Genomic DNA, 13,556 nt, shown 5'->3' with positions numbered 1-13,556 from the left:
TAAAGAGACAGGATGAATTTTTCATTTTCTCCCATCAGGTTTTTAAAGTTAAAAGAGATTTTGTAACCTCTAGTTGCAAAAAAATTAACCATTCTTCAATCTTGATCTTTTCTTTCCACAGATTCTATTGGAAACCAAGGAAAAAGTAAAATGAAAAACAACAGAAATTCAAAAATCGCAGTTTTCTAAATTTTAGAATAGAGAAACTGTTATAAAATTTAAAACAAACAAGTATTTAATTTGAAAGGAAATGAAACAAAAATGTGTTGATCTTTTTCCATCAAGAGATTGTCATTAAAATGTTTCATTATCAACATTTTTTTCCAAAAATATTTTTGATTAAACTCTTATTTGCAATTAAAATGTTAACCAGCTGCATTGCAAAGGGGCAAAACAGGTAGCCTGGAGCATTTCAAGTGAACTTTTCAATTTACATTTGAAAACATCCGCATTGTTTAACTGTGCTCTGCATCTGTATGTAGAAAGACGACCCTTTCCAATCCATCACATCCTGACTTCCTTAGATGCCAAGTGCTCTGGAAGGCTGAACACTTTCTTTTGCTCTGGTGTTAGGCAGACAATGAATTAAAGGGTTTAGTAAAGGGGAACACTTTTGCAATGATTCTATTTCGGTATATATGCCTATCAGGTGGCAGGGTGTTTGATCTGGGGCTAATTGATCTGCCCTTTTTATTATATATTCAACAGACTGGCAAGGCCTCTTAGCCTTGGTGGGCTCCTTTATTTAGAGAATAATATGGATCTAAGTAAATAATTATAACCATTGTATATGTTCAACCTGTGTGATTTTTTTTTTCTGATTAGGTAAAAATCAAAAAAGCAAAACAAAGCCAAGAAAGAATACAGATAGTACCTCCCCCAGAGGTACAGATTACATCTTCTCTACAGCATATGTCCTTACCTTGGTTGGAACAGAGATATGAAAAGAGAGTTTGGGAGCATGAGATGCAACTACATTAAGAAATAACGCTTATCCACGAGCAAGATGGGTTGGCAACATCCAGCCTAAGCCAACCTCTTTGCTGTGTTGAAGTTTAGCTGGGGTGACCTCAAGAGCTCAGTTCTGCATTGAGATTACAGTCGTGACCTCATCAGAAGCAGGGACCAATCCTTGGAGTGTTGCACATGTCATATTTTAATATGTCTAGAGAAGGCACCCCAGCTGCTTGGAGTGTTGCACATATCATATTTTAATATATCTAGAGAAGGCACCCCAGATGCTGGATCAACACATCTTGAGTTCACTGCATTTAAAGAAAGCAAATTTAGTCTTTTCATTCTTGACTTGCATGCCTTCCCAGCAATGTTTCCACAGTGCTCGGCGGTGAGACACTAGCAAGTGACAGCTTTCTGCTGAACCTTTTCCTTCCATCCTCACTCAGTCTAATGGTGCCAACAGTAATCTCTGGTCTGGTTTCAGGGGTGGGGGATCATTTCAGACTCCCAATGCTTTTCTGATAAAGACATTTCTTACACAAATCTGCCTTTTCCTTATCATCAGTGCTTATATTATCCTCATGACAACTGCTCTGCTGGAGCACTAGCAGATTTCTCCATGGTTTGTCCCCATTCTTTATCAGCTGACCATTTGTATGTCATGGAAAAAAAAGTCCCTGTTTACTAATTCCCTGGAGAGAAAGTCTTTGTCTCTAGGAAGTCTGACACCTGACCTGTCATCATGACCTCATATGGTAAACAAGGTTTGAGACAAAGCGCTCAGTGGTCTCCAATACAGTCCCACGTTGAGCTGATCCTCAGGGATGCAGACTTTCTTTTAAAGGAGATAGGCTAGCATAACAGCATGAGAGAGAATGCTTTTGTTTCGTCTGCAATGCCTGCAGGCTCCTCTCCATTTAGCTAGAAGGGACACATGAGTTCTGCCACACTGAGCAGCCACTCTCCTTATAACCTTGTTTATAAAAGAAATAAAATAAAACGGAAGACTCAGGACCAAGCCATTACAGGATGAGGGGTTATTTTCTTCTTTTTTGCCACATATATATAGTTCTTATGGTTCACAGGGATTAAAATTACACACTCAAAAATTCAGCATTGTAGGCTATGTCATAACACAACATTTATGTTCAGGTTGGTATTGCAGGGCCAAATCTTTGCTGTGTTAATCAGTTGAGTAACCTTCCTTCAGAAGTATGGAAGGTCTTGTAGAGTAGGAAGGAGCAGGCATGTCTTGGATCTTAACTTGTCTTAATCTTAATCTGTTCCACATGATGCTATCCTAGGCAAGCTCAGGAGATGTGGAGCAAAGGAAACAATTCTAAGTCTCATAAAAACCAAGTCTGAATACTATCACCAGGGATCAGCTACCAATGGATCATTTTCAGAATGGGACTGTATTCTCAGTTTGGCATTATTCGGTAGTTTCACTTGTTCCTTGGTTGAATTGGCAGGCAGCACCCGGCAGGACCAGAAGGGAGAGTGGTCTCAAGCATGCTTGGAGTTCCCAAAAGATTGTGACAAATTGGAGAAATGGTCTGCAAAACCTTGGATGGTGGAGATGGGCATAGACGTCTACAGTTAGACAAGAAAAATTAACCATAAAGATAAGAGAGAAGGCAATATGGGTGAAGTTTCAGTTCTACAGAAAAAGACTGGGAGTTTCTAGTGGACCACGAGCAAGGAGTCATTGTAGGGCTACTGTGAGAGAAGGCAATGGCTTAGTGGCCTGCGAAAACACGAGATGATGGGGAAAGTAAACCCTTCTGTACTGTGTAAGGCCTCTGATGGGGTATACTGGCTTGCTTTTAGGGCACTGCAAGAGCGACATGAACTGATTAGAGACACTCTAGACGGGGCAAGGAGGATAATCAGAGGTTTAGGAAACAAGACCTAAGAGGGAAGATAAAAGAACTGTGAATCTTCCGTCTGGAGAACAGATGACCTGAGGATGGAGGGAGGAAAGGAAGGGAGACAGCACCACGTGTTAAAGATTGCTGCAAAGGGGAAAAGTCTAAGCTGTCCAAGTTTGTGATGGCTAGAGAAGGAAGTTGTGGGCTACCTCTGCTGCAATGGAGATGTTGTGCACAAGCAAAAGTTTTCTAGCAGCAAAGATGGTGCAACAGTGGGATGTGTTACTTCAGGAGTGACAAGGCTTACAACTCTGGAGGATTATGAAAGACAGAACACTCCAATCTGTCAAGGAAGAATGAGGGTGGATAGTTTTGAGTAATACACTGCACCAGATGGTCTCCTGAGGCATCAGCCATAATTTTTTCTGTCCTATTTGATATAGGTTCTTCTACTACCTTTGTCAGTACGATACCTGAAGACCTTCCTGGAAAGCTCTAAGCAACGTATCTAAGAGAAGTTTGCTCTGGTAATTTTTTATTATTATTATTATTATTATTATTATTATTATTATTATTATTATTATTATTATTGGCTTTTATTTAAATGCACCTGTGGCTCCAGATTCACATTAGATGATGCAAAGGGAAGTGCATCTCGTGGTTTTACAGCTGTTCAGGAGATTGGGGTCGGCCTAACTTCCCAGTAAGGGGAAACTGTGAAGTCTTCTAGTGTTTCTACTGAACCCTGGGGAAGTTCTGGTCTTGTCCCAAGTGAATTTTGTCTCTAGCAGAGAGTTCTCTGATGTCCAGGGAACAGAGTTATCAACCCTGGTCCTTTTCTAGAGCTGCAGATGAGTTTTTGGAGATCCTGTTAGCACAGGACATGGGATGCCTTGAAAATAAATAATATTATCCCTTGGGAAGCCATCATAGCAGTGGAAGAATGATTGGGTAGGCTTGCGTAGTCCATTTGGCTGAAGTGACATGCTGCCCACTGTGAAAACAGATGGACTTCTGCCCAGTCTTACTCAACTGCTGTTGTTCAGAGACCTCAATAGGACTCCTGTAATGAGCAAAGCAAATAATTCATCTTTAATTGAATAGACAGAACTCTTCTAGCTCCTCCAGAGCTACCCTGTATATCACATGTCAGTAAGGTTTGTTTTTCTATTATCCACTTCCTGAGCTCCACAGGACTGCTCGTTGCAGAGCAATAATCTTGCATGTAATAACTCAGTACCTACTTCTGTGAGACCAGCTGAAAGATCCAAGTCTCCAAGCTCTCCGGACTGAGAGGAGTCCCTTGATCGCCACCCATCTCACCAGTGACTGAGGGTTACCTACATGGTGGAGGGTGCCCAGGTCACTTCTGTCATCCAGCATGCTGCCGCATGCGTCCTGTGCCCTTGTACCTCTCTTCTGTAGCCCAGAAGAGAGACTGGACTACGCAGACATTTGTTGGGTTTAAAAGAAGACCTACTGCTTGCTAGATGCTTCATTCTCGTTTCCCTTTCAAGGACAGATAGTCTGGTTCTGGGAAGCAGCAGAGGAAAACTCATGTTCCCACGCCCCCAGCTACACCTCTTTATGCTTCACTGCCTAAAGGCTGATTTGAGTGAGCTTTTGCATGGCACTCTGAGGGCAGGGAGGAAAAACATGAGTTGGAGGCAATTTTCTCTTCTCACTAAAAACAGTTTCTCTTCTCACTAAAAACAGTTATTATAAAATGAATAGTGAATATGAAATTCAGCCAACTGAAAAATTATAGCACATGCCTGGTGTTGGTGGTTAATCCATCTAATTTCTGACAATAATTTCCTAGACCAGTGGCACCTACTTCTATGCTACAAGAAAGCTTGAAAGCCAAGGGAGGAGCATACAGCTTGTGTTTAAGGCTGCTAGTGATCTGTGGCATGACTCTGAGCTAGTAGCATGGGAAAGAGCCTCCACCTTCATCCAGGGAATCCCCTTGCCCTCCCTTAAGTCCCCTGGCCCTCAGCGCTTCTCTCAGTGAGAGCTGAGGCTTCCACAAATGACATTGCACCAGTGAGAGGAGCAGCACACCAGAAGTATGCAGTGGTGAGCTTTGGTGGTACTTTCCAAGTAAATGCTGGTTGCATGGGAGCTGACTCTTTTCTGATATACTTCCTGCCATCTTAAGCACCTTTTTAGGTGGTGGGAGCAATCTCCCAGGGGGCTGGGCTGGGACTTCTTTCTACTTGCAAGTATTGGACCACAGTCCAATCACACACCAGGGAAGGCAGTGTCTTACAAATTATAGAACACAACTGAATTGAGCATTTATGGTTAGACTTCTCTTGGAGTCAGATGAGCTCACACCTGCAAAGGGTCCTCCTCCTCCTCTGGCCTTCTCCCCTGTTGTGGCTATTGGCACCAACTGTATGTAAATAGCACTCCGAATAGTGCAAGTTGTGGTTAGACTTGGCTTGGTAGCACCTGCTAAAAAGCCTACCTTAGGCTTTGCCATGTCATCTGCACACAGCTGTGTAGTTACTAGTAGAAAGGGAGGGAGGGAGGAAGGTCAAGGGGGAATTTGTAGTTTGATCAGGGTCTGCACCACCCTGCTACCTGGGGATACCCTTACCAGCAGACCCCTGGCCTTGTCCTCACCCCCATTGCGCTCCAGCCATGAACAGAGGATAGAGCAGCAGGCACTCAGGGCTGTGCTCTATTTCCTGCTAGCTCCACTGAAAAAAATCATGCTGGTGTTTGGTGGGCCTGTCAGTGATTTGGAGTGGATGGCTGACCTGCACTGCCTTCTGTTAACACCACCAAAATGACTTGATGGACCCATGTGGAAGGACTGCAGCTCCTGTGCTAGCTCTAACAGGTCCCACCTTTGCTATGTTTTTCAGGTAAAGTAACCCTTCTGCAGTACTCAAAGCTCTGACTTGTACAGAAAAATACACAGTTCAGACAAATGTGCTAAATACAAAGGGGGGAGGACAATGCAGGCAGAAGGAAAGGCAGTATTGCTAGACATATTATTCTATTGCTGGCAGAATGTTTATCCTCCTTTACAGCTTCTGCTCTAGAATAAGACTGAGACAGACAGTCATATTCTATATGTGTTACAAGTTTTATTATCCTGTAGTGGCACAGGCTCCCCACAAAAAGGCCTGATAGAAAGAAACAACAGTCATTCCAAATGTCTTATATGCTAGTGTTCAGAAGTATTAAAACTTAGACTGAAGAGGAATACAGTGAAGCTCTTGCTAGTTGAGGGTGAGTGTGTGACACTGTTTGGAGTAGATGATAAAGCTTTATCCTGCATTTCACTGTAAAACACAGTGCACAGCTTCCACCACTTCTAAGCAGCAACAGAAATAAGGACCAGATTTTTCAAATGACGGTTAGAAATGCTGGTCAATGTTTAACCCCAGTGAGGCTGCATGGCTGCCACAGCTACAGGGCAATGGCAACCAAAGCGGTCAGGCTGGCTGGACACCCACACTGGTGAAAAGCAGACCTGTTACTGTGGTGTTCAATTACAGACTTAAAAGTTAAGCTTTAGGCAGTTGGATTCTTGGACATCTTGGTCTTCCAGACATTAATTAGCACATTTGCTCAAAAAAGTGGCTAAACTGGCACTGACAGCAAATCTCAACAAATATCATAAGACCTTGTTAGGGACAGAAGAATGACGTTCCAGGGAGATAGGCAGTCTGCTACCAAGTGCCTATCAAAACCCTCTGACTTTGCTATATGAGGGCCTTTAAGGGCATCACATGTCGTCAGCTGTAGCTCCTACCTAACCAGTATTTCTGTACCTTGTTCTACGGACTATGCTCCTCCAGCCATACAGCCTTTCTTTACCTCTCCTTCTTGTTGGAACTGAGCTGTTCAGAGGTGCAGCTCTTTTCTTCCCTGTGTGGAAGGATTTATCACCAGGAAAATGTTCAATGTAACATTGCTTCATTGTAATTAACCATCTGTAATAAGCAAGACAGAGATAAACATGACTTATGTCATGTTTATGTCAAGCATTCCACAACAGTCCAGCAGTCCCCAGCATCTGAAATGCCAGGCAAATATGTGGCTGACTCCACTGCACTTACTTTGGAAAGATCATATGCCATGTATGGAAAATGGTCTGGGCAGCAGCTGAAACGCTTGGAGAGACGCAGCAACAGGCCCCTGCATAAGGCAGGTCTGTGGCTAGAGCTATGGGTTCCTGCAAACACAGGACTTCCCACAATGCCTCCTGCAAAAGAGCCTTCCTGCAAGCTCCAAGTAGATCTGAGTAAGTGGAAGAGGTGGCAGGGCTGCTCCACCATCTCTAGCAAGAGCAGCAGAGTTTGCACAGGGCTGGAGCACAGTAACTCATTGCCGGTGTGAGATAATTGCAAGCCTCCCTCACTCTCCGAGCAGCTGAGAAACTGTGAGTCAAAGAGGCAGCAGTCATGCTGCCTGCTGAGTACATCACTGTGCAGTTTCTCCTGCTTAGGGAGGGCGCGTATACATTTGTACTGGAAGTGCTGCAGCTCAGGCGAAGCTATTGTCCAGCAGTCACAAGAGCTGAGTAGATGCACAAAAAGATGAGATCCTCGTCCATAGTCAGAGAGTCTAATAAGAAACATAGTGCTTTGCATCTGCCTTAGAGAGGGCAATGTTCAAAAAGTGGGAATTTTGCATGTGAGAGAGACGCATGTCAAATAGGTTTGTGATGGACTTAGCTCCATCACCTTGGGCCAGCACTCATGGAAATGAAGTCAAATGCACCAAGTTTTACAGGGGCATATGCAGCATTAACTAGCAATGCTTCACCTGGACAGGAATAGCCCACCTTCCTTGTAAATGTACTGGGACACAAGACTGCAGGAGTGGATCAGCTGGAGGCCCATAAGTTCAGAGTCCTTATTTGACACTACTCAGTACCAACCATGGCAGGAGTGAGAACTGTCTCACCAGCTCTGATGCTGGTGTCTAACGGCCAGAAACTGTGTCCCAGAACACCAGAGTTTCATATCTCTTCCCTAACTCTTTCCACTATCATACAGTATACTAATTAACATAGCAGCCAGTTACAATGCACCTGTTTTTATAGAAAAAGGAAATGAGAAGGAGTAGAAATACACTCTACACTCCACACTGTTTAAAATATTGTGATAGTTTGTTGTTTTTTAATACCATTCATACTCTATCTCAAGAGCATATTACATGAGCATAAAATTGTACTGCTTATCCTCTTCAACTAGAAAGAATATCTTTAAAAAGTCAGTCCCCATCTTCTGTTTGACATGACTTTAAGTAATGGCCTAATTAATTAAGTAAATTTTATAAGGATATAGTACTTTTTATTAAATTAATTTTATAGGGATACAGTACTGTTACAGTGATTAATAAGCAACACAAAAATAATGCCAACTTGTGAAGATCCCTTCCAGTGGAATGCAATGACATTTAGTTGTAAAGTACAGTCCTGTAGGAGTACTGAACTACTGTTACTACAGCATGTGTTTAATTTGAAACATTTGGACGTTAATTCCGTTAATTGCTTTAATCAGGGTAAGATATATCTCTTTAGTTAAACAAGACTATCTTTACTTTCTTTGTATGTTTGAAGTAAGGAGTCGCATAAGTTTTTGTGTGGTTTGTGAAGGTTTCGTGCTTGTCCTGACTTTCCCTGCTTCTACACTGCCTTTTAGACCCCTCTTCTTTTCTCCCTTCTGTAATGCTTGTTCACAGACTCCCTACTCCTAATTGCAGAAGACCCTGGGTACAAGCCTCCTGCAAATGTTGCAGCAGGGCGTTAATATCACCGCCCATTTTTGCCTTTCTAAGCCAAGATCCATCTGGCCCTGGAAGAGAAATAATCTTCAGAAGCTAACATGATGGCAGAAGGTCTCCTCTGGCAGCAGTGAGGCAGAGTTATCTAAGCACTCCTCTGATGACTGCTAGCAGAGAACAAGCTGTTCTCTGGCCTAGATATAGATAAAGGCCATATATATATGTGAGTGTATATGGATATAGTGCCCTGCATGCTCAGTCTGCCCTCTCTGTGAAGCCAGCCATATAAGTATATAGGGATGGCCTAGATAGGAATCAGTCTGCTCTGGAAATGGATGCACTGCCTACCTGGAGAGCTAGTATGCAGCACTGGAACCATGCTGGCAGAGTGGTATCAGCTGCAGATACTTTGGGCACTGTGTGGCTCTAGACAGTGTCTGTGCAGCCTTGCTGGGGAGGAGAGCCCACACCATGTGAAGTGTTGAAGCTAGTAGCACTTTGACACTTCTCTGACACAGAAGCTTGACTTTAGAAGAATAAATTAATCAGACTTTGGGATTCCTGCTTAATACTATGAATCCAAGCATTTTGTTAGGAAATGTGACTGACTTTTTGGTGTGTCTGCTACATTAGTAAATCATTTGATTAAAATCACAGAGGACCTGTGCTCTCTCTCATTCTTAGCTGTCTGAAACTGGTTGCAGGACAGGATAGGACTGGGTCTGACTCAGCTGAGTAGTTCTCATTTCTCTTTGTTTCCCTCACATCTGCCACAGCTGAGACAGATGATCTCAATAGATCAATTTCAACTGTGTTATCTCATGTGAAGACCAGTTTCCAAATCTTCAATGCAGTAAAAGTTGCTAAAATATGGACTGCTCACCAGCAGTTCAGTCAGTGATGCCATAGTAGCACTCTCCTGGTTGTGAGCCCCACTGACACATTCCCCAGCACATCCCCAAGTGCTCTATTAGCATGCTCCATCTGGCCTGTACCATCCATGCGGTCATGCATGACATTGCTAAAAGCTTGTTTTTTGCACTACATCAGCCCAGGATCTGGCAGAAGTCCCTCACAACCGCTCCACAGCTTTGAGCACTCGGCTCCCACGCTTCTGCAGGTTTCCCCAGAGCCAGCGAGAGCACATTAATAGCTGTCAATTCCTTAACGTCTGTAAAATAAGTCTTAGCTCTCTGCATGGGCTGTGCAGAAAAGATTGCATAGATTACCCTCCAGAATCAATTTCAGCCACTGCAGCCTGTGTTTGAGCATCTTGCATAGCTTTGCTTTTGAATGAATAATCACAGAGCAAAGGTAGACTCCGCATGTTGTGTACTCGTAGGTGCTGCTCTTCCTCTTGCATTCTCCCAGGACTTCTATGCACACATCCCACAGTCCACTATACCCTTGAAAAACGTTTGCTAGTGAATTGTGGAATTTTTCTGTGATTACTTGAGGGTAAATCTGGAAAAACAGTGATGGCCCTCATCACTGAAGTGGTTTAATTGAGGTTTGTGTCTTCACAGAAAAATGTGAGGGTCATCAGCCTGCAATGAAGTCTCATTCCAGCTGAAGACTTAAACTCCAGGTTCATCTACTCATGTCAGGCAGGATCACCCTTATCCTCAAAGGAAACAGTCTTGTACAAGGAAAGGAGCGGGTCAGAGATCTAGCCTTAACTATGAACCTGAATTTACTATGTAGCAAAGACTCACCTGAAAGCGACAAGATGGTAAAGAAATAGAGCTCAAGTCAGGACTGGAAATTTTTGAGGTTAACTCATCTTCCTGTCCTTCCTCGTTACAGTGGCTACGTTTAATGTCCAGGTACAGAAAACCAGCATGCCAAGCAAATAGATGAGGAGTGTTCAGAATGCAGGAAAGGCAGCCCATGTGGGTAGCAGGGAGAGGACAACCCTTCCCAAGATAGCACCACACATCCTGGGAGCTCAGGCCATGCCAGGGAGCTTGTGCAGCTGTGTGGGCAGTCCCTGGCACTGAACTCCCAGATTCCTCGGCTTTTCACTGTGTAGGCAAAGTTATTGCCTTTAATTATGGTTATCTGCCTTCTCTCTCTTCTTAAACCTTTGGCTATCTCTGGGCTCATGCATGGTGAATACCACATTGTTGTAGCAACCATTTAAAGCCAGAAGTCATGCTGCTTCTTAGTTCACTTTTCTCAAGACGTGGAAATACCAAAGTGTTTGCTTCCCTTGGATTAAACACACACATGCAGTGCTCCATTCAGCAGTCCTGTGCTGTAACCTGAAAATTAAATGATGTCTTCCTTTAAATATAGTGGCCAAAAGTGAATCCTCCTTTTTGTTATGACTCTTCTTGCTGCTTTTCTTTTTCTGATTAGAATTCTTTCCCAGTGCTCTACTTGCTCCCTATAAATTTTTTAGAGGTCTGTGTTTCTCACAATTAACTTTAACAACCTCCTATTTATGTGTGTAGGTATAGACAAGTAGCTTCTAAAGAAGGTTCTTGATGTTCTGGATCACTAGCAATGACGCTTTCCACTACCACACAGACTGAATGTATGGCTGTCCATATGGGAAAAGGGAGGGCACTTCTGGCTTCTCCACAGGAGCTACTGCTCTGCTGTAGCTGCCACACAGAGGTTATCTGTCCTCAGAATACCTTCTGTGCTTTTCATGGAGCAGTCTTTGCTTTAGCTATATGGAGCCCTGGGAAATTTGGAATGGGGATATGCAGGAAAACTATGTTTTTGAAAAGTTTCCTTATTTTAGTTGAAAGACTGATTTAACTGAGTAAGTTTAATTGAGTTTATTTCCCAAAGATCTTGTCTGGAGCATGAAAATTTGAGAAAAAGCTTTCTTTTTTGTAACTGATCACAGAAGCCAGCTCTGCAAAAAGCAGGAGGGTGAAAGATTTTATGGTGATATGTCCTGACAACAATCTTTTTTCCTGTTATTGTTTTTTAATATCTTATGCCCACTAATAGTAAGTCACAAATACCCCTGTTTCGCAGATGGCAGTATACTCAGGCTGGCATGTATTTAATTTGTTGCTGTGTATGCCTCACCCAGAATGCTTGCCTCACTACTTTCTACTGTAAATAGACTCCAGACCAGTGTTTTGAAGGATAATAGTTTGCCTTATAATGCAATAATTATACAAAAAAATCCTTCTTTAATGCATTTCCTTCAGAGTGAAACACAAAGCACAAAGTAACTCGGCGAAGAGCTTTCCTTGACAGACAATGAACAACTGTTTAATACTTCAAAGTTAATAGATTTTTTCCTAGACGTATATGCACTGAAAGAATGATAGGAATAGGCTGTAAGGCTGTTTCTGCCACACTTGGAGTATAAATCTGAAGGAAGGAGTCCTGGGAACAGGACCATACAGATGGAGAAGGGGGAGAGCAGCCAGAGCATCCCTCCATGGTTTTGGAGCAGCCTTCTCTCCCAAGCTGGCTCCTTAGAGCTGCTCTGAACACATTCCCCATCCCTTCCCCACTGGGATTTCTACCAGCACTGGGATGGGATGGTTGATAGCTAATATCTATAGCCAGGTGAGCTCCAAGGGAGCAGTCAGAGGCATGCTGGGGTAAATGGGTAAAGACTGATATTGCTGCATTGCGTTCTTGTGGTCTGTTTCCAGAAAGCAGACCTTAGCAGCTATCAGAAGGTTTTCTGAAGGATCCCTCTTCTCCATCATTGTGCTACAGATGTCTCTACCAGGTGCTGTGGCCCCCTCCACAGTGACATGTTGGAAACTCTCTGTGATGGACACAGTTTTTGATCTGCAGACAGTTTTGTTCTGCAGACAAGAGCTCAGCAGCAAGCTCTTTTGAGATCAGCAATTATGAGTGATTCAGATTAGCAGTATTTCTGAAAGCAGGCTCTGCAAATTCAGTGCCTCCTAAAAGCATTGAGGGCTCCCTCAGTGCCTCCCTAAAGCACTGAGAGTTGGATGCACTCCCATTAACATCCCATTGGCTTTAAGAGATAGTTGCATCAGACATCACTTCCACAAAAGGGACTTAAAATCCTTTGTACTGTTTGAGTGCTGGGAGTGCTGGACACCAAGGAGACATTCTTTCAGTACGGAGGGGCACTGGAAAGTTGAGCACCAAAACAAAGACAGCAAAGTCATTTTCTGGGGCATTAAAGCAAGCAGCTATTTCCAGCCAAAATGTAATGCCAGTTCCTCATGTATAGTGACTTTACAAAAATGTTCCTCAAGCACTGCACAAGAACTTCAGTATGTTGGAGAAATAGATTTATAGGACCAAAGGTATGGAAAACGCCCCACCCATGTAAGCTCCTGCCTGCTCACTAACATTAAGCCTGCAAATTACATTATTAATGTCAAATGAAGACAGAAAAAGAAAATATCTGAAGATGACATGAAAGAAAATGAAATATCTCTGTAATAATATCTCTGCTGAACTAAATAACTTACTGTAGAGTAGAAAAGGTATTTTACATCATGGACAGAGAAAACCTCATCCACTGAAAGGAAGAAAGATGATTATAGCTGAATACTCTTACATCATGGGCAGAGACAACTTCATCCACTGAGAGGAAGAAAGATGATTATAGCTGAATACTCTTAAGGATTGATCAAGTAAGCCAGAAGAAAAGCAATCGGAGCACAGACTGAGAAAAAGCAGAATTGTTGATGTCAAGAACAGAGTGATCCACTGTGTCAAAACAGCTGCTAACTCAGAAAAAAAGTGAGAATAGAAGTGAGAGGTTAGGATTTAGCTACAAGAAAGTCATTAGTAACACTGGTGAGGGCTGCCATGGAAGAAGAATCAGAATAAAAGCCAGACAATGAAAGATCGAGGATAGGATGTTGAGGAGAGCAGTGGAGAATGTGATAATATCCAGACCTAATATGCAGAGTTGTCTCAGGATGTCAGAAATGGCAAGAGGAGAGGTGTCCATGGTCCTGTGGAGAGTGACAAAGGCAAGTGGAAGAGAGTAATTCTGAAAGTAGAAGG

At 42.9% G+C, this 13,556-nt stretch overlaps 1 long non-coding RNA gene across 7 annotated transcripts in view; it reads left to right on the top strand.

Annotated features, from left to right (window-relative positions):
* LOC112982744 (uncharacterized) overlaps positions 1-13,556 on the top strand; it is a 35,163-nt gene that overhangs the window by 9,823 nt on the left and 11,784 nt on the right. For 6 of the 7 annotated variants that reach the window (XR_010385910.1, XR_010385915.1, XR_010385913.1 and 3 more), the window contains exon 2: positions 3,272-3,355. This is a non-coding gene — a long non-coding RNA (uncharacterized LOC112982744). Of the gene's footprint in view, positions 1-3,271; positions 3,356-5,531; positions 5,705-13,556 lie in introns of all 7 variants that reach the window. The other variant, XR_010385914.1, reaches the window with a different exon arrangement.

This window comes from Dromaius novaehollandiae, chromosome Z (assembly GCF_036370855.1).
Source record: "Dromaius novaehollandiae isolate bDroNov1 chromosome Z, bDroNov1.hap1, whole genome shotgun sequence".
Lineage (NCBI taxonomy): Eukaryota > Metazoa > Chordata > Aves > Casuariiformes > Dromaiidae > Dromaius > Dromaius novaehollandiae.
This window is presented reverse-complemented; position numbering and strand designations above follow the sequence as displayed.